An 18814-nucleotide genomic window follows, 5' to 3' on the forward strand; every position below is an offset into this window, starting at 1 on the left:
TAAAAAAAAACTAGGAGACATTGAAGGTGCTTTGTTTGTTTGTTTGTTTCAAGAAGGGACAAGACAACAGCATTGTGTGATAGCTTTTTAAACAATTAACATTTTTGCATTTGATAAACATTTACTGAGCACCATGCTATACCTCTGCAAAGCTGTGATTTTCCACAGCGCAAGATTAAATGGCATGAAGAGGTCCCAAATTTCCAGCAGATCAATTAGAATTAGCAGTGAGGATTTTTCAAACTATAGTCTTCCCTTCTTCTGATAAACCTCAATAAAAAGAGCTCCACTGTGTTTGAAATCCCTGCACTAATGATCACTTTTATTGCCAGGACTCCACAGTATGCCTCATCAGAGACGAGGCAGAAAAGAGTGCATAACCACTCTTTGAAAAGACCATTCCTGAATGTGAACTGAACAATAATTATCCCTTTGAAAAGAACTGAAAAAAGAAAGTGCTCAAGGTTTATATTTTGGTATCGTGGAGGGATAAGATAAAACCCTTGATTGTATCACTTTTTCACAGAAATACAATTCTCTCCCATATTTATATTTTTCCTATAGACTGAGGTACAGAATAGAACCTAATCCTTCAATCTATTCAACTTCCTGTAAACACTGATTTCTGATGCCCTTTCTATATGTGAAGCCCATCTAATCTCGAGGTACCAATATTGTTAAGATCACATTACAAACATGGATCCTTCCCCACTGGGGTCAAACCAAGAAAAAAAACAATGAGATCATTCCTTAAGTAATTCCAAAATCTTATTTAAATCATGTAAGCCTTTTTTATGCTGCACTTTAAAAAGCCATAGCACTATTTACCCTCAAAACTGAAAAAAAAAAAATGTGCACTAAATTGTTGATGGTTAATCTGTACAGCCTGATAATTTGTCCTTTCTGACCCATTCAAAGTTTTATAGATTTAAGAAAAGACAGAAAAAGCTACATATTCAGCCACATTAGTGTGTAAATTACATCCTGGGAACGAATTAGGTATATTGAGCAGAGTGTTAACTCTTTCTGGCCTCGGGTGTCATTGAGGAAATTCCTGCTCTAGGATGGTGGAAGGCACCCCTGGGCCCAAAAAGAGTTAGAATATTTCCCCACTTATGAAGCTAACTCCCTATTAGTGATTTATACGGACAGTGTTGCTAATTAGCGTTTTTAATGTTCTATTAGAATGTGTTTGCTATTTTTTTTTAATCAGTGAAAGATGAAGTTTTTAGATGCCAAATTTGCTTAAGCTGAATGTAGAGAAACATGATTGCTCTTGGTATAGATACTATTTTAAAAAAGAAAAGTGAAAGCATCTCTTGATCAAACAAGTTCGACAAATACAATGTTACAAAAAGTTAAGGAAGTTGTCTTAATGAATAAATTTGTACTGTTTATTAGAATACAATGAATTTGTGATCTTCCAGAGATCACATGTACTACGTAGCATGTCTCAAATATAGATAGATGACCAAGTTATTTTAATTTCTAAAAATATTCATGAGCATCTTGCAAGATACTAGGTCTTAGAAGACATCTGGTAGGAGATAGCTAGCCTTGTCTACTATAAAATTTTGGTATTTTCAAACCACTCTCCATTTACAAAACACAGTCATGGAGCGTTACAGCAGCATTATACCAAAGGCAGTGCCCATGTCTTTCATCTCTATTCACAGATGGAAGAACTAGCCTAACAAGTGTGAAGACTTGATAAAATCCACACAAGCAGGTGTAGGAACAGGAATGATAGACTCCTGGTTCATGACATTAAGAGATTCTAAAAGCGTGAAATGTTAGTCACTCAGTCACGTTTGACTCTCTTGTGACCCCATGGACTGCAGCCTTCCAGGCTCCTTTGACCATGAGATTTTCCAGGCAAGAATACCGGAGTGGGTTGCCATGCCCTCCTCCAGGGAATCTTCCCGACCCAGAGATCGAATCCAGGTCTCCTGCATCACAGGCAGATTCTTTATTGTCTGAGCCATCAAGGATGCACCATAAAAGATGTTGGTAAGATGTAGTTAGAATGCTCACTTTATGTAATTTTCATTATTATTTTATAATTAGGTAAGATGAAATCTTTAGCAGCTCATTTGTATATCTTAGGGTTCTGTTTTATTTCCTATTTAAGAAATTCCAATATGACCAAGATCATGTCTTTTAAGACCAAAAGACTAAAAAGCTGTAAGACTGAAAGATATAACCGTTGACATAGTTGAACTTCTTAATACAGAAATGAAAAAAGAATCTGAAAATGCTCAAATGGGATTTTTGATGTTTTAATATGTAATTATAAAATTATAATAAAATCACCTAAGTGAAGTTGCTCAGTCGTGTCCGACTCTTAGTGACCCCATGGACTACAGCTCACCAGGCCCTCCGTCCATGGGGTTTTCCAGGCAAGAGTACTGGAGTGGGGTGCCACTGCCTTCTCCGTTAACAGCAGCTAGGCATATTATACTTACTTGGAGCTGGTATACTTGGTGAGAGCCTTAGTGCCCTGGGACACGGCGTGCTTGGCCAGCCCCCCAGGTAGCAGCAAGCGCACGGCGGTCTGGATCTCCCTGGATGTGATAGTCCAGCGCTTGTTGTAATGCGCCAGGCACGATGCCTCGCCAGCGATGCGCTTGAAAATGTCGTTGACAAAGGAGTTCATGATTCCCATGGAGGGATTGGGGGCAGGAGGAGAAGGGGACAACAGAGGATGAGATGGCTGGATGGCATCACTGACTCGATGGACGTGAGTCTGAGTGAACTCCGGGAGTTGGTGATGGACAGGGAGGCCTGGCATGCTGCGATTCATGGGGTCACGAAGAGTCGGACACGACTGAGCGACTGATCTGATCTGATCTGATGGCCTTGGAGGAGAAGCCGGTGTCCGGATGAACTTGCTTCAGCACCTTGTACACGTACACGGAATAGCTCTCCTTGCGGCTGCGCTTGCGCTTCTTGCCGTCCTTCTTCTGGGCCTTGGTCACAGCTTTTTTAGAGCCCTTTCTAGGAGCAGGAGCAGACTTAGCCGGTTCAGGCATGTCTATAATGACAACACCCAACAGCACAGAATGATATTGAATCACCTAAAGCCAGTATTTAAACCATAAATAGAGGGAAGCTGAGAAAAACACATGCATTTGGGGAATTATAATTAAACTGAAAAAAATTCAAATAATGCAGCTTCCCAGGTGGTGCTGGTGGTAAAGAACCCACCTGCCAATGCAGGACACATAAGAGACATGGGTTCGGTCCTGGGTCAGGAAGATCTCCTAGAGGAAGGCGTGGCAACCCATTCCAGTATTCTCACCTGGAGAATTCCTAGGAGAGAAGAGCCTGATGGGCTACAGTCCACAAGGTCACAAAGAGTCAGACATGACTAAACAGACTTCACACAGAGCTGTAAAAAAATAAAATTAGAAAGGTCAATTGTTACCTTTTATCTGCAAATAACCATTAAAAGTAATTATCAGCTAAATAAGTATTTATGTACTGCTTTCCTTCTCTATCAGGTATTGAAAGGATGTAAAGATAGACTGGATTCAAGCTTTCCTGTGTTCTTGAAATTTTGGGGTTTATGGTAGAGATGAGGCATGTATGTAGATAAGAAAATATGATAAACTAAAGTTTCAAGAAATCATGAGAAAAAACATGAGCTATATGATTCTGGAAATAATGGAGCCCAGTTGTCATTTGGAAGAGAAGTAAGTTGAATTTAGGCAAGGAATCGTCACTGGTCAGACATGGAAAATGAAGAAGGCTAGGTGGTGGCTTGATTGTCAAGGTGCTTGTTACCGCCTGGAAGACATATATAAATCATATGAAACTAAGCTATCACGTGAGATTGGGTTGAAAATCTGTGAATTAAAGTGACACATGGAATGAATTTGTAGTTGAAAGAAATGTGAGATTACTTCTGGGTGGAGTGGCCAGGGAAAGTTTGACTGATCAATGTAGCACTTGAATTAAGCTTCAAAGATCTTGTTGGCTTGTGGTAAAAGACGAGCAGATGGAAAAGCATTATAGCTAGGTGGAACAACATTTATTTGTTCAATACGTATTTTTGAGAGGAAAATTGAGAAATTCACATGCATTTAATGGAATATAAATAAACTGGAAAGAATTTAAATCAAGACATCCAGCTGTATAAGACTAGAATTGTGAGTTGGTTCAGACTTCATATTCCTTGCTAGAAAGTTTAGAATATAGCTTCTGAGAAGCCACTAAAATTTTCTGAATAAAATACTGGTAAGCCTACGGAAACCTGCCGTTTCTTCCATTAATATATTGGGTTCACTAGCTGTAGCTCAAGCAATTGTTGTGTTCTAAACACTTTAGAAATAAGTAAAACATACTCTCTGTTATCAAGTTGCTTATCCTACAGAATTCACTACATGGGCACAAAGAAAAGCATCAAAAAATTTGCAGGAAAGTTGAATATTGGTGAGACTGCAATAGGTCTGAGAACAGGAAAGATTACAAAGCAGAAAATGGAGCTTGAGAAAATCATCAGATTTCAAGTGAAAAATGCAAAGAAAGTATCCCAAGCAGAATTTCCCTCTGAAGTAAGGCCGTAAAGAAAGGAAGACACAGAGTGGGTTCTTGGAATGGGATAATAGAAGATAAGGCCACCAAAGGAAATTTGATCATTGTAGAGGGCTTTGAATCTCAGAGTAACCTTGTATTTCGTTGTGAAGCAACAGAGTCTGCCATGCCAGCCACTGAAGTTTTGTCCGTCTAGTCAAGGCTATGGTTTTTCCTGTGGTCATGTATGGATGTAAGAGTTGGACTGTGAAGAAGGCTGAGCACCGAAGAATTGATACTTTTGAACTGTGGTGTTGAAGACTCTTGAGAGTCCCTTGGACTGCAAGGAGATCCGACCAGTCCATTCTGAAGGAGATCAGCCCTGGGATTTCTTTGGAGGGAATGATGCTGAAGCTGAAACTCCAGTACTTTGTCCACCTCATGCGAAGAGTTGCCTCATTGGAAAAGACTCTGATGCTGGGAAGGATTGGGGGCGGGAGGGGAAGGATTGGGGGCAGGAGGAGAAGGGGACGACAGAGGATGAGATGGCTGGATGGCATCACTGACTCGATGGACGTGAGTCTGAGTGAACTCTGGGAGTTGGTGATGGACAGGGAGGCCTGGCGTGCTGCGATTCATGGGGTCACGAAGAGTCGGACATGACTGAGCAACTGAACTGAAGTGGGTTTAAGAGGATGAATAACTTCCTAAATGAGTTGCTGTGAGGATAAAAGTCTTAATACGTATACAAGGCTTAGAATACATGTCAGATGTACTCTATAGTATAGTTTTTTTTTATTATTGGAAATAGAATTCCAGGTTTTTTTCCTATTATTTTCTCCAAACTTTAATTTCATTTGTTTGTAGGAAAACTCCATTTGTTTATAGAAATATGCTATCTGTCTCTATACAGACTTTACATAACCTTTTTTATAATCATTTACCTTTTAGAGCTTCTGGATTTCTGACTTGGTTACAAAGAATCCTCTTTCCCAAGATTATGTAAGTAGTCTCAATCTTTTTTTTCCTAAAGATTTTTGTTGTTGTTTTGTATTTTGCATTTAAATCTTTAAGTGTAAGAGAGAATTAGTTTTATTTTCTTCCACATGGAGATGGAGCCTGTTTTGTTGTCTCTGAATCCAGGAAATGCAATCTTTATATGTTGCCTTCACATATAGGGGAATAGGCTGAACTCTCTGCTCTGTTCCATTGATCTAGTATCTATTCCTAGGCTAATAATACATTGATTTCATTATGGTAGATTCATAATTCTTTCAAATACCTAGTAATGAAAGTCATTTTAACTGCTCTTTCCTTTCATAATTCTCTACACTATGATTGAACATTTATCCTTTCATATAAAATGTAAAGTAGGTTTGTCTAATTCCAGAAAGAATCATTTTAGAGAATTCTAATTGAAATTGCATTAAACCTAGAGATGAATTTTGGGTGAGATAACACATCTAAGATTTAATCTTCTACTCTGAGAACAAATATATTCCCAGTTATTTTAAAATTTGCTTATTTACTTCAGTATTAGTATCTCTATATATTGAGTAGTTTTCTTCATTTGAGTCCTGTTAACCACTGTGAATAAAATGGTGGTTTATTTTATTTTATTGCATTTCCAATTTCACATACTTACAGTTAGCATGGGTAAACTGTTTTGGTGTTTGTATATTGTATGTTATAATGTTGCATATTAATTAAGCTGGCCTTGGTTATAGGGGGCTCCAGCTGAGCTCAGCTGTGCTTCCATGATGAGTGCAGCCCATAGGAGCTCTGCTACAGTGCGTGGGCTAATCAAAATCTCTAATAATTATAGAAGATTTGGAGGGATTGTCCTTTTATCTGTTTGTTTCTAACTAACAGTGTTCTGGACATACAAACGTATCATCAGCAAAACAAAACACCTCTCTTCTTTTACAATGCTTTTTCCAATTTTGCGTTTCTGGCTTGCTGAATTCACTGATACAGTTGACCACTCTCTGTGTCCTGATTTTAATGACACGCTTTTAGTGTTACATTATTTGTTATCTCTGTGGGCCCTATTTGTCAACTCCATGACAGTGCTGTCTATCCGCAAGATAGCCCTGTGTAGAAATCATACTCTAACTTAGAAACTTCAAACAGTACCATGTATTTCTTCAGGATTCTGTGGATGGTTGATTTAGGCTGGGCGTGGTTGGTTGGGTTTTCTGCTGGGTTTGGCTGGGCTCACGGATGTGACTGTTGTCACCAACGGCCTTCTGCCTCTGGTGAGGGGAGGTGACAGGAGTCACTTGGTCACACACCCCTCATCATCCAGCAGGCTGACTTGGACTCATCCTCTGGAGGCTTTGGGCACCAAGGAAAGTCCTAGCCCACAAGCTTTTTCCAGCCTCCCATTGACTGACATTTGCTAATACTCCCTTTCCAAAGCAAATCTTCAGTGACAGTTCAGAGAGTAAGGGTGAGAGCTTCCAGGGGCATGAAGGGAAGGAAGAGAAATGTTTGTGGCCATCTTTGCAGTCAACTACATGATTAGCCCTTTAAATACAGAGGATGAATTGGAGGACCTGCAAATTGTTATCTGGACCAGGAAAACTTAGAGCGCATATCCTGCATCTTTTAGGGTTTGGATGGAGAGTCCACCCTCCTGTGAAATGCGTCAGGAGGAGAGAATGACCACCTCCTAGTACAACAGGGAGGGAGCAACAGGTGAAGAATCAGCTTCCTTCACACTAGTGATAAATAACCCACTTGCCAATGCAGGAGATGTGAGATGCAGGTTCAATCCCTGAGTCGGGAAGATACCCTGGAGAAGGAAATGGCAACCCACTCCAGTATTCTTGCCTAGAGAATCCCTTTGATAGAGGAGCCTGGCAGGCTACAGTCTGTGGGGTCACAAAGAGGCAGACATAACTGAAGTCTCTTATCACACACACACATGCTCAGCAGTTACTAATCATGAAGTTTCTCCAACCTCTAGAAAAATTAGAAGGATGGAAGCTACCTTCTCTTTTTAATTAACTTTGGCTCTTGCCTGAGCTGTTTAAAAGGGCAAGAAGATTGTAAGAGCGGAAAGCATCCTCCTTTAATTAGCTCACCTTTAGCCTGCTTTTGTTAAAAGGGCAGGAGCTTTTTTGGTAGTATCGGCTTATTGCAAACTGCGGTGATATTGGAAACTTCACATACAGGCAAGGCCAGAAGTAAGGCCAGTTCAAGGGCAACCTGGCTTATGGGAAGAATATGAATAGGGAATAGGATCTTTTAAGAATACCAGAAACACCCTGGAAGTATGACTGAACTTGGGGTTCACATATTAGGATTTTTCTCAAGTCTTCCTCTAAATGGGTATCTCATTTCTTTTATAACTTGAAGAACAACCTTAAGAACCAACTCACCATGTATAGCTTCAAAATTAGCCATTATGGTTTGCTGGAAAAACAGAAACCATGAGGACTTTTAAGTGGTTCATTTCTTTAGGGAACACTACTTTAAACAAATACTGTTTGACAGTAAAAAGCACAAATTGCATGAACGTTAAGGAATCTTAATACATGTATGAATTTTTTAAGTATATTGAACTTTAACTACTTTTAGTAACCTCTTCACCTCAACTCTGAACACATGCTTCTGATGGAGGTGGCCCATGGAAATAGTTCACCCTCATGCCACAGAGATGAGATTGAAATGGTGCCCATCACGTTGGTTCAAAAAGAAATACAGGGACTTCTCTGGTGATTGAGTGCCTGAGATTTTGCCTTCCAATGCGAGGGGTTGTAGGGGTTCCATCCCTTGTAGGGGAACTAAGATCTCACATCCCTCATAAAACAGAAGCTGCATTGTAACAAATTCAGTAAAGACTTTAAAAATGTTCCACATGGAAGAAGAATCTTGAGAAAAACACATTCCAGGGAGAGTCCCCATCAATGTCTTCTTAAGTCATAACAATGATAGATTTCAAGACCCATAGATTTCAGCACCATGTCCTTGTGAAGTCTTACAGACAAGCCAATCCGTGACGATAAAGACAGAAGCATTCAAAGTGGGAGATGACGAGAAAGCCTTTACATTATTGGGGTCCTTGGATTGGGGTTCTGATATCCAGATGTGTCCCCCACCTTTCTCTGTGATCTGGTTTCTGGTGAGATAAGATGTCAATTTCTCTATTTTGCTTAACTATTTCAAGGTGCATTTCTTTCCTAGGCAACAGAATTGCTCTGAATTTAATACAGTGGACATGCCAAAATGCTTGAAATATGAAAAAACTAAATTCTACATTTTTACTTTTAAGGGAATAATCGTCCTTAAATCTTTTTCCATTTAATTGGTGTTTCTCCTTTATAACCTGGGAAAGAGCTCCTACACTATACATTTCAAGGTCTTCAACAGAGTTGTGTTGATGCAGGGACTTGTGGTACCTGCTCAAAATCTACAGCTAATGAGAACTTTCTATGGCATACCTGGTTTCAAAGATGCTTGTTTACTGTTAATTTATCTACCTTTGCATAAGGCTGAGAAAAATGTAATACTATCTCCATGGGAATTTACCCCTTTATGGGAACTGGTTTTGTTTTGCAGGAATTGGTCTCTGGGAGACTTTTTCCCCTATGAGGCAGTAAAATCTGCAAGAAGCACAGATTATGGCTACTAAAGTCTCAAAGAGGCGGGCAGGGCAGTTCCTCAAATACTCTGAACTAGCGCTTTCAGTTTGGCTTATTGTTTTTCACACAAATTTAAACAAGTTTTGTCTCATTTGGTTTTTAAATAAACAGCATGTTCATAACAGGGAATTTAATTCTTCACAATTTAGAAATTTTCTTAGGTGACATGATTCGCTAGATCATATGTGCTTTGCTATTTTGTGGCCTTCGATCTAAGTGGCTACATGTTTTATTACTGACTGTGCACATACATCAGTTGGCTTCCTATAGCATAGATAGATATTTTATTCCATTAAAAAATTAGTGCATTTTCACTAAAGTTGAAATGCCTGCAACTTTTTGTGTTTTTCATTAGTGTTTTGGTTTGAACAACTCTGGGGCTGTACCAAAAATAGCTGGAAAATAATTTTGATGACAGTGGGCACATACTGGGACACTGTAATTAGGATGCTATAATCAGGAATACCCACCATCGATCCACCTGTCTGGACTACTGATTGATTTTGGGGGACCCAAGGTTTTATGTGAAAACTTCAAGGGTCTCTTGTTATTGTCTCCCAGAAGTTTCTGGACTTGATCTATTTGTAAATTTGGCAGTTTGTTAAACAAATTATTTATTTACTTATTTATTTTTGACTGCCTTGGGTCTTCATGGCTGAGCAAAGGCAATTCTCTAGTTGCAGTGCGTGGGCTTCTCACTGCTGTGGCTTCTCTTGCTGCTGAGTACGGGCTCAGTAGTTGTGGTACGTGGGCTTAGTTATTCCATGACATATGGGATCTTCCCGGACCAGGGATTGAACCAGTATCCCCTGCATTACAAGGAGGATTCTTAACCACTGGACCACCAGAAAAGCGCCAATTTAGCGGATTTTTGATATTAATTTTATTCTGTTTCATTATATTCTTGACTGGTTTTGGGGAAATGAATAAAATATTAAACTGGGGTAATAGGTATCATTGCATGACGAAAGGCCTCTGAGAAATGGAAATTAGGTTAAAATATGAATCAAGAAATACTCAAGTACTAAAATAATCCATTTGGTGTTTGACCTATTATTTTCAAAAGTAAGTCTTTTTACCTTAATAATTCTTTTGCATCCCCAGGGAACAAGCACTTTATTTTGGACCTCTTTCTCCTACAAGGGAGAAATAAGATCTTTAAACTGTTTCTTATGGAGATTCCCAGAAGGAGAGATTGGCACAGATTTGGAGGTGGTGTAAAAGGACGCTGCCTGTATCACTCTGACACAACAGTGTACAGCCTGCCAGCAGCAGGGTAGCTGGTTAGGGTTAATAGAGATTGCTCTGTGTTATTAAATGGAGGAGAAAGAATTAGCATCAGCACTGCCTGTGGCAGCAAACTAAGCAATGACACAATGAGAAAAGGAAATAGATTCAAAAAGTAAGACTCACACAGGAGCTAAAGACCCATAAGGCAAACAGAGAAAAAGAGGTATGAGAAAATTTCGTAGCTGAAACCTCTAAGGCCAGTATTTCTCCAGATATAGGTGAATAAATTTACCTGTGATGCTAGGAGATTTATGCCTTTGAATTCTTGGGTGTTTCACTAAGGGAATGCCTGAACATTCTTTTTTCGGGAAGTTTCAGATGATAGAGACTTGTACTCACTGCAGCCAATTCTATTACTCTTGTTTTCCTCAAGGTCCTGCTTCCTCAGCAGTTCAAGGATGTCAGGGCCAATATCTCCACCGTTCATTTGGTATTGCCTAATGGTCAAGGTGTGGCTGTCCCAGCTTCCGCCATCACTTCTGCATTCAAAGCTGGAAGAAGGAGGTGGACTTTCTAAGTTGTCCATTTACAAAAACCGAGATAGTTTGGGTACTTTCAAAGGGCACAAAATCTTTCTCAGAACTTGCATTCTCCAACAGAGTTTCACTTATATTTATTGGCAAAAATTAGATCATATTGCCAGCCCTGACTGAGGAAGGCTTGAAAAGTAGGGAAAAGTCTATGGGAGACACTTTGGTGTTGGCCTTGCTCTTCAGAGATGCTGTAATCTTGGGACCATGTTCCATTCTTGGGATGTGGGAATGAGAAAAGATTACTCCTAGGCATTAACATGACAGAGAGTAGAATCAAGATATTAGACTGTATGGAATTAGAGGCATTTGCAAATGTACCTGAAGTAATTTCTTTTTCTTAAATTATGTCACCTAAATTGAGACTGCCTTCTCAGAGACAAATTATTTTGCATCTATGGATTCATTTAGGATAATAACTAATGAAATATATAGCATGTTAAAACCTCAGTATATTCTAATCGTGCCTGTTTATGTCTTATTTAAAGAACTTAACAAGTATAAACTCCATATATTTTACAAATGGTATTTCTTCCTTTTCCCATGCTGAGCTGTTTTCATGAGAATTCCTACTTTAAAAGCTAAGTTCACGGTAACTGACTCATTATATTTTTGTAATGCAGGACAAAATGCAACTTTATTGTTTATATACAGCTCTTTTTCAGCTGTGCCTGAAGATAATGTCATAATCACTGTCTGTAAGACCATCTTACAATAATCAACAATATTCAGTAAGTGTTCAATCCCAAATTGTTTACATGGTAATAAAATCAAAGGGGTGATTTTAAGAAACAAGGAGTTGCTATGACTACTGTTTCCAAAGTTAGATATTAACCACAAATTGATATCTTTTTTAAATCCTTTTAATCTTGGCCATATGGTAAGGAAAAACACAATGATTAAACAAATATTAGAGCATACATAGGTGTAGATGAAAATAGATTTGGACAAATGCCACCTATTCTCCAGGACTGACTGGTTATAGGTCAAAATATATGTATTAGGGATATCCCCAGGCCTGGAAGTTTTCACTGAACAAAGTTTTGCAGAAGGGAGCTAAGGCAGAGTAGCATATCCAAGGATATAAAACCTCTGGCTCCTCACAGAAGTTCTATCCAGAGAAAGAAGAGGGAACCAGAGGTAAGTTACTGATACAGACTACCGTTAATGTTAATTTTTGTATTAAAAGACAAAGCTGGGGAGATTAGAATTGACATACACACACTACTATGTATAAAAGAGGTAAGTAATGAGAAGCTACTGTATAACACAGGGAACTCTATAACTCAGTGGTCAGTGGTGACCTAAAGGGGAAGGAAGTCCAAAACAGAGGAGATAATACGTCTATGTATGGCTGATTCACTTTGCTGTACAGCGGAAAATAGCACAACACCGTAAAGCAACCATATTCCAATAAAAATTTTACAAAATAAAAAAAAAAAAGAGAGAAATAGGGATCTGGTTAACGTTGTAGGGGAACAAAATCTGCCGACCCAAAATGTCTCTTTGGCATGCAGATAATTTCTAGCTGAAAATCATTAAGGCTCAAAAGACTCAGGAAGAAACTCCGACATTCTCTCTGACTGCCTAAAGAGTGTACCTAGAGGACCTGTTCCAGGGAGGGAGACACGCCGCAAACAACCGTAGTGTGAACTAGCTGTGTAGACAGAGAGGAACCCCGCAGAGTCTGTTAAAATTCCTGGGTCCCACTGTCTCTGCAGGCCCAGCAAACATTCGTTTGCCAAATGTTTGCTCTTCCATCTCCATGGAAATTGCCTTCTTTCCCTTTGAAGTTCCAAACCACTACCCCAACATCCTCTTTTTTGCTTTAGCTGAAGATATTGTTTGAAGTGAGATCCTCAGGCATTTTGATGAATTTCTCAGTTTTCCTGGGTCTCTCATGTGTAGACAACTTATAAGCTTTGGTGTAATTTTCTCCTGCTAATCTGTCTCATGTCAATTTAATTCATAGACCAACCAGAAGAACCTAGAATGGTAAAGGAAAATGTCTTCCTCCCTCTCACTGACATGAAATATCGACTCCACTTATTTTTAAACAAGTTTTAGGTAGGCTTTCCAGGGAGTGTTATACTTCTAATATTGATGAAAGTGATTCATGTTGATGTATGGCAAAACCAATACAATATTGTAAAGTAATTAGCCTCTAATTAAAATAAATAAATTAAAAATAAATAGTTAACTCTGTCCCATTAAAAAAAAAATAAGACAGAGCAGCATTTGCTTGAAAGCATACTTTAAAAATAGCATGCAGGCAACCTCATTTTATTGTGCTTTGATTTGCTGCCTTCACAGATACTTGGTTTTTTTAGGAAATGAAGGTCGTGACAACCCTACATTGAGCGTGCGTATCGGTGCCATGTTTCCAATAATGTTTGCTCACTTCATGTCTCTGTCACATTTTGATAAGTCTCACAATCTTTCAGAACTTTATTATTTGTTATGCTGATTGGTGCTGAGTAAATTTTTTATTGAAGTATAGTTGATTTACAAAATTGTGTTACTTTCAAGTGTACAGCAGAGTGATTCAGTTTTTTCTTCTTATTGTATTCCATTATAGATTATTACAAGATATTAAATATAATGCCCTGTGCTATACAGTAAATATTTGTTGTTTATCTATTTTATGTATGGTAGAGTAGGAGTTTTTTTAACTAAGAGGCTTTGCTTTTCTACTCAATATTCACAGTGTCAAGAACAATGATGGACACATACAAATACTCTATAAATGCTTGTTGAATGAAAGCACACTTGTCTGAACCAGCAAATCTGTGTTATACTGTGTAGAATATGGGGAAGGAGCAAAGATGCTAATATTTTGTTTGAGTCTTTGTTCCATTTTCTACAGAGAAATCCAAGGCTAATATAAGTGCCAATAGAATCTCTGTGACCATTTATATTTCTAGTAATCTTGCACAGGCCATTTAGAGTTTGAAATGTAACCCACCCATCATCAATAGGGGATGTTGAGGGAATAGGCCTCGAAAAAAAAAAAAAGCATGCATGCAAGATATTGAATTCTCTCAACTGAAATTATTTCTTATTTTTTATGAATGTATTGATTTTCATTACTCATTACTGAGCACCCACTATATGCCAGACGTCCTTGCTTACTAGGATGAGTAAGACTGCCATAAAGAAATTCATGATGGAGTAAAATATACTTACAAAGTAAGTATTTTAAAAACATATTTAGATGAATTATATATGAATTAATAGGCACATATCCTTATTCTTCATATTCTTGTGAAAGTACAGTGAAAAGAGCACTCAGTGAGATGCCAAGACTGAGTGGCAATTAATTGTTTAAGAAGTTGCCATGAAGGAAATAATATTTGAGCACCAGAATGAGGTTTCCTGAAACATCACTGCTGCTACTGCTGCTTAGCTGCTTCAGCTGTGTCTGAGTCTGCAACCCTGTGTCCTGCCAGGATCCTTTGTTCCAGAGCTCTGGAGTAGGTTGCCATGCCCTTCTCTAGGGGAATCTTCCCAACCCAGGGATCAAACCCCGGTCTCCTGCATTGCAGGCAGATTCTTTGCCACTGAGCTACCAAGGAAGCCCCCAAATATCACTAATGTTCCCCAAAACTGCTGCTGCTGTGCTAAGTTGCTTCAGTCGTGTCCGACTCTGTGTGACCCCATAGACGGCAGCCACCAGGCTCCCTCGCCCCTGAGATTCTCCAGGCAAGAACACTGGAGTGGGTTGCCATTTCCTTCTCCAATGCATGAAAGTGAAAAGTGAAAGGGAAGTTGCTCAGTCGTGCCCGACTCTTACCGATCCCATGGACTGCAGCCGACCAGGCTCCTCCATCCATGGGATTTTCCAGGGAAGAGTACTGGAGTGGGGTGTCATTGCCTTCTCCTACCCAAAACTACATCCCTCCATTTTCTCTGCTTACTATGGCAAGCATCATTTATCCACACCTTTATATCCACATCTTCAATTTATTTTTTCAAAAATTTATTTTAAATTGAAGGATAATTGCTTTGCAATATTGTGTTGGTTTCTGCCATTCAGTTCAGTTCAGTTCAGTCACTCAGTCGTGTCCGACTCTTTGCGACCCTATGAATCATAGAACGCCAGGCCTCCCTGTCCATCACCAACTCCCGAAGTTCACTCAGACTCACGTCCCTCGAGTCGGTGATGCCATCCAGCCATCTCATCCTTTGTCGTCCCCTTCTCCTCTTGCCCCCAGTCCCTCCCAGCATCAGAGTCTTTTCCAATGAGTCAACTCTTCGCGTGAGGTGGCCAAAGCACTGGAGTTTCAGCTTCAGCATCATTCCCTCCAAAGAACACCCAGGGCTGATCTCCTTTAGAATGGACTGGTTTCTGCTATACATTAACATAAATAAACTATGTGTATACATATGTCCCCTCCCTCTTGAACCTCTCTCTCAACTCACTATTTACTTAAGTTTATAAACTTGCAACTTTGTTAATTTTGTATTCCTATAATTAGATTTTACAACACCTTAAATACAGGACTATATTTCCATAATCCTAATACTGAATTATTTCCCTGTGAATGCTTAACAAATACTTTCTAGTGCACTGGCATGATGTTCTTACCATCATTTAAACTGGAAGAATCAGGTTCTACATTTGGTAATTTCCACTTTTTTATTAATTTATGATATTGTAAATTACATTGTTTAAAATGTTCTCTAATTCATGTTCTGCTTTTTGATGCATAATTGTTCATTTAAATTATTTATCTCTTCCTTCATAATGCAGTCGTTTAAGGCTATAGTATATAAATAGTATCACCAAATAGCTTCTTAACTTGTTACATATGTCAAGGAAGTAGGACACTGAATTAAGATGTTTTAAATTCCAACAGGATGTCTACATAGAATAGACTGTTATTCCTGTAAAGCCCTTAGTGTCCTTCATGGCTTAGTAGGAATAATGAATAAGCTATAAGAGAACATAACATAGTCATATCTAGGAACTGGATCATTAAATCAACAAGAGCTAATCCAGATTCTACTACTTGGCTTTACATGAGCTTGAGAAAGTTGTATGAATTCTCTAAGTCTCAGTTTTCTCATCTGTATAGAAGGATGAATGTGATGATCAATGAACAAATGAGTATAAATCACTTGGCACAGCACCCAGGCAAATGCATACAAACAGCTAGTTACCACTATAAATATTGTTATTTATGAGCTGAGATTTCAGTGCGGTATAGTGAGTGTTGTGAAAGAGACTACAGGATTAAGGAGACTGCATATCTGGTAGAATGTATACTGCTTGTTTCATCATAAAATGCTACCTCTGCAATCATATCAAGATTATTTTCCTTCTGCAAAAAAAAAGAAAACTTGGTCACAAAATTGATTGCATGCCTTTACAGAGTAAACCACTTTCACCTGAGGCAACTGAAACTGTTCTAAAATGTTTTGTTCACTTTACCAATTCCTCGACTAATGGGAGTGTAGTGTGTGTGTGTGTGTGTGTGTGTGTGTGTGTGTGTGCATCAGATTAAATTCAGTAGAACTTCCGTAAACAGATATTTTAGATGGTCAAATCATACTTTTGAAGGAGTAACTCCAGTTACAAAATAACAGTTAGAGATGTATGGTAGACTAGGAAAAAAACAGTTATGAAAAGCTTTGCAAAGATACTTTTTCAACATGAGGTTAATCAACAACCTGTGAATGAATCTCCCACCCTTTGACAGCACATTTGGTACAAGTCAAACTGAAAAAAGTGGACACCATCTCAATAAATAGGCTCTATAATTTTAATGTTTATAGTAATAATACCTTTATGGATTTGATCATTGTATTAACAAGGGGGAAATATAGAAAATCAACTTTATTGTTTTTTTAAATCCCTTTGTATAGCCAATTCCATAGCTGTCTGTTTATTGAGCTCCTTAGAAATAAGACGGGGATTTGCAGCCTTAGACAAAGTGATCCTGGTTCCTATTAATCTTTCTAAGGTTAAAAGAGGAATATCTAGACTTTAACTTGTATGTTTTCTCTAAGGGAATTACCTTTTTAAGTTCTTAAAGATCATAGTTTCTTTTCATACTTTTAAACTCTAAAAAATATTTTTATGTCCTTACTTAAAGTTTTGGCCTACTAATTCACAAGATCTTTAGAGACTTTTATATCTAAATTATTCCATCCCTAAACTAAAATGTATCCTCATCTCAGAGTCATTCAAACTTTCATATAACAGAATTTTATTTATCCATTACATCTAATAGTTCTTAGAAACGTAAATCTTTTATATGCTTCTAGAGAAAAAATTCAGAGAAGGCGATGGCACCCCACTCCAGTACTGTTGCCTGGAAAATCCCATGGATGGAGGAGCCTGGTAGGTTGCAGTCCATGGGGTCGCGAAGAGTCAGACACGACTGAGTGACTTCCTTTTCACTTTTCACTTTCATGCATTGGAGAAGGAAATGGCAACCCACTCCAGTGTTCTTGCCTGGAGAATCCCAGGGACGGGGAAGCCTGGTGGGCTGCTGTCTATGGGGTCGCACAGAGTCGGACACGACTTAAGTGACTTAGCAGCAGCAGAGAAAAAAATACAGCTATGTAATTACATCAATATCTTATCTATTTTTGTAAGCTATTTTAACAGCATATTACCTAATCTTTAGATTAGTTAACATGAGAGAAAAGGCAAGCACTTAACTTCAATAAAGTTAATTTTTAATTCAAATGTATTTTTTTCTTTTCAAAGAGAGTGCATTTAACTACAAATGAGTATTTGAATTATTATTGTTAAGGGGATAATGACATCCTCTATTCTTAAGTCTTCACTAAAGAATTACCAAATACTTCATTCCCAAACCACCAAATTATATTTATTAACAGTAGTTAGTTATGATCAGGGTTATAGCCTTCCTTTATTGAAAAGTACAGTTCTTATCCAGAACCAGTATCTCCTCAAACCATAATTTATTCAGTGTTTCTTTAGCATTTCAGTAAAATAAAAGCTGAGATCTCATGGTGGAGAGAGAGAGAAGAGGAGGAAAAGGAAGAGGAACAGGAAGAACAGGAAGATGTCAGCTAAAGACAGCCACACTCATCTTCTCTAGCATCCCAGCCACTCCGATTTGGTCCCCAAACTTGAATACCATAGCTTAGCAAAACAAGAAGAGTTAACCCTTCGCACTCTTTAAGAAGTTTAACAAACATCTAGATTATTTGAGCATCGCCCCAGACCCTACATCTTCCCTACTCACACAGCTTGTTAGAGGATGTCTTTCCATTCTCTCTATATATAGTACTCTTACCAAAGTCTTGGCAAACACTTTTTCCTTCTTCCAGAATCCAGTGATGCTGCTCACTAAAACACTGTTTTAGTGATACTTACAGAGGTACCCTAAAAAATGACACAGCTAGCCCATCCCTTCATCCACTTCATTCTACTACTGATTGACTTCCTGGAAACTTTCCCTACTTTGGCCACTGTGATACCACAGTCTCCTTGTCTGACAATCCGTTTTAGGCTCCTTCACTATTTTCTCTTCCAAGTTTCTGAAAGTATTATTATATTCACCAACATTCTACTGCTAAACAGAATCCCCCCAAGTAGACAGTTCCCACAGATCTGTGTTCCCCTCTCTTTGCTTTCTCTCTCCTTTAGTAAAATTCATTCACTTCTATTTCCTTGACGGTTACCAACCCTTTCTTTCAGTTCTTAAGCTTTAGACTTAATATCCATTTCTCTTCTGGATTTTTACACTTGCATTCTCAGAAATGCCTCAAGCTGAACATGTCAAAACAAATAAATTTGTACACTTCCTTCTAAAACCTACTTCTTGTCTTATTCTGATTCTGCAACTTGCT

At 38.5% G+C, this 18814-nt stretch overlaps 1 long non-coding RNA gene across 1 annotated transcript; it reads left to right on the plus strand.

Moving 5' to 3' along the window:
- Positions 1-1510: 1510 nt before the first annotated feature.
- Positions 1511-11779, plus strand: LOC147343645 (uncharacterized). Its single transcript, XR_015156327.1, has 3 exons — positions 1511-2010; positions 5467-5517; positions 10828-11779. It is a non-coding gene; the product is annotated as an uncharacterized LOC147343645 (long non-coding RNA).
- Positions 11780-18814: the final 7035 nt, after the last annotated feature.

This window comes from Bos grunniens, chromosome 27 (genome assembly GCF_055505025.1).
Source record: "Bos grunniens cultivar Pamir isolate PY7600 chromosome 27, Bosgru_T2T1.0, whole genome shotgun sequence".
Classification (NCBI taxonomy): domain Eukaryota; kingdom Metazoa; phylum Chordata; class Mammalia; order Artiodactyla; family Bovidae; genus Bos; species Bos grunniens.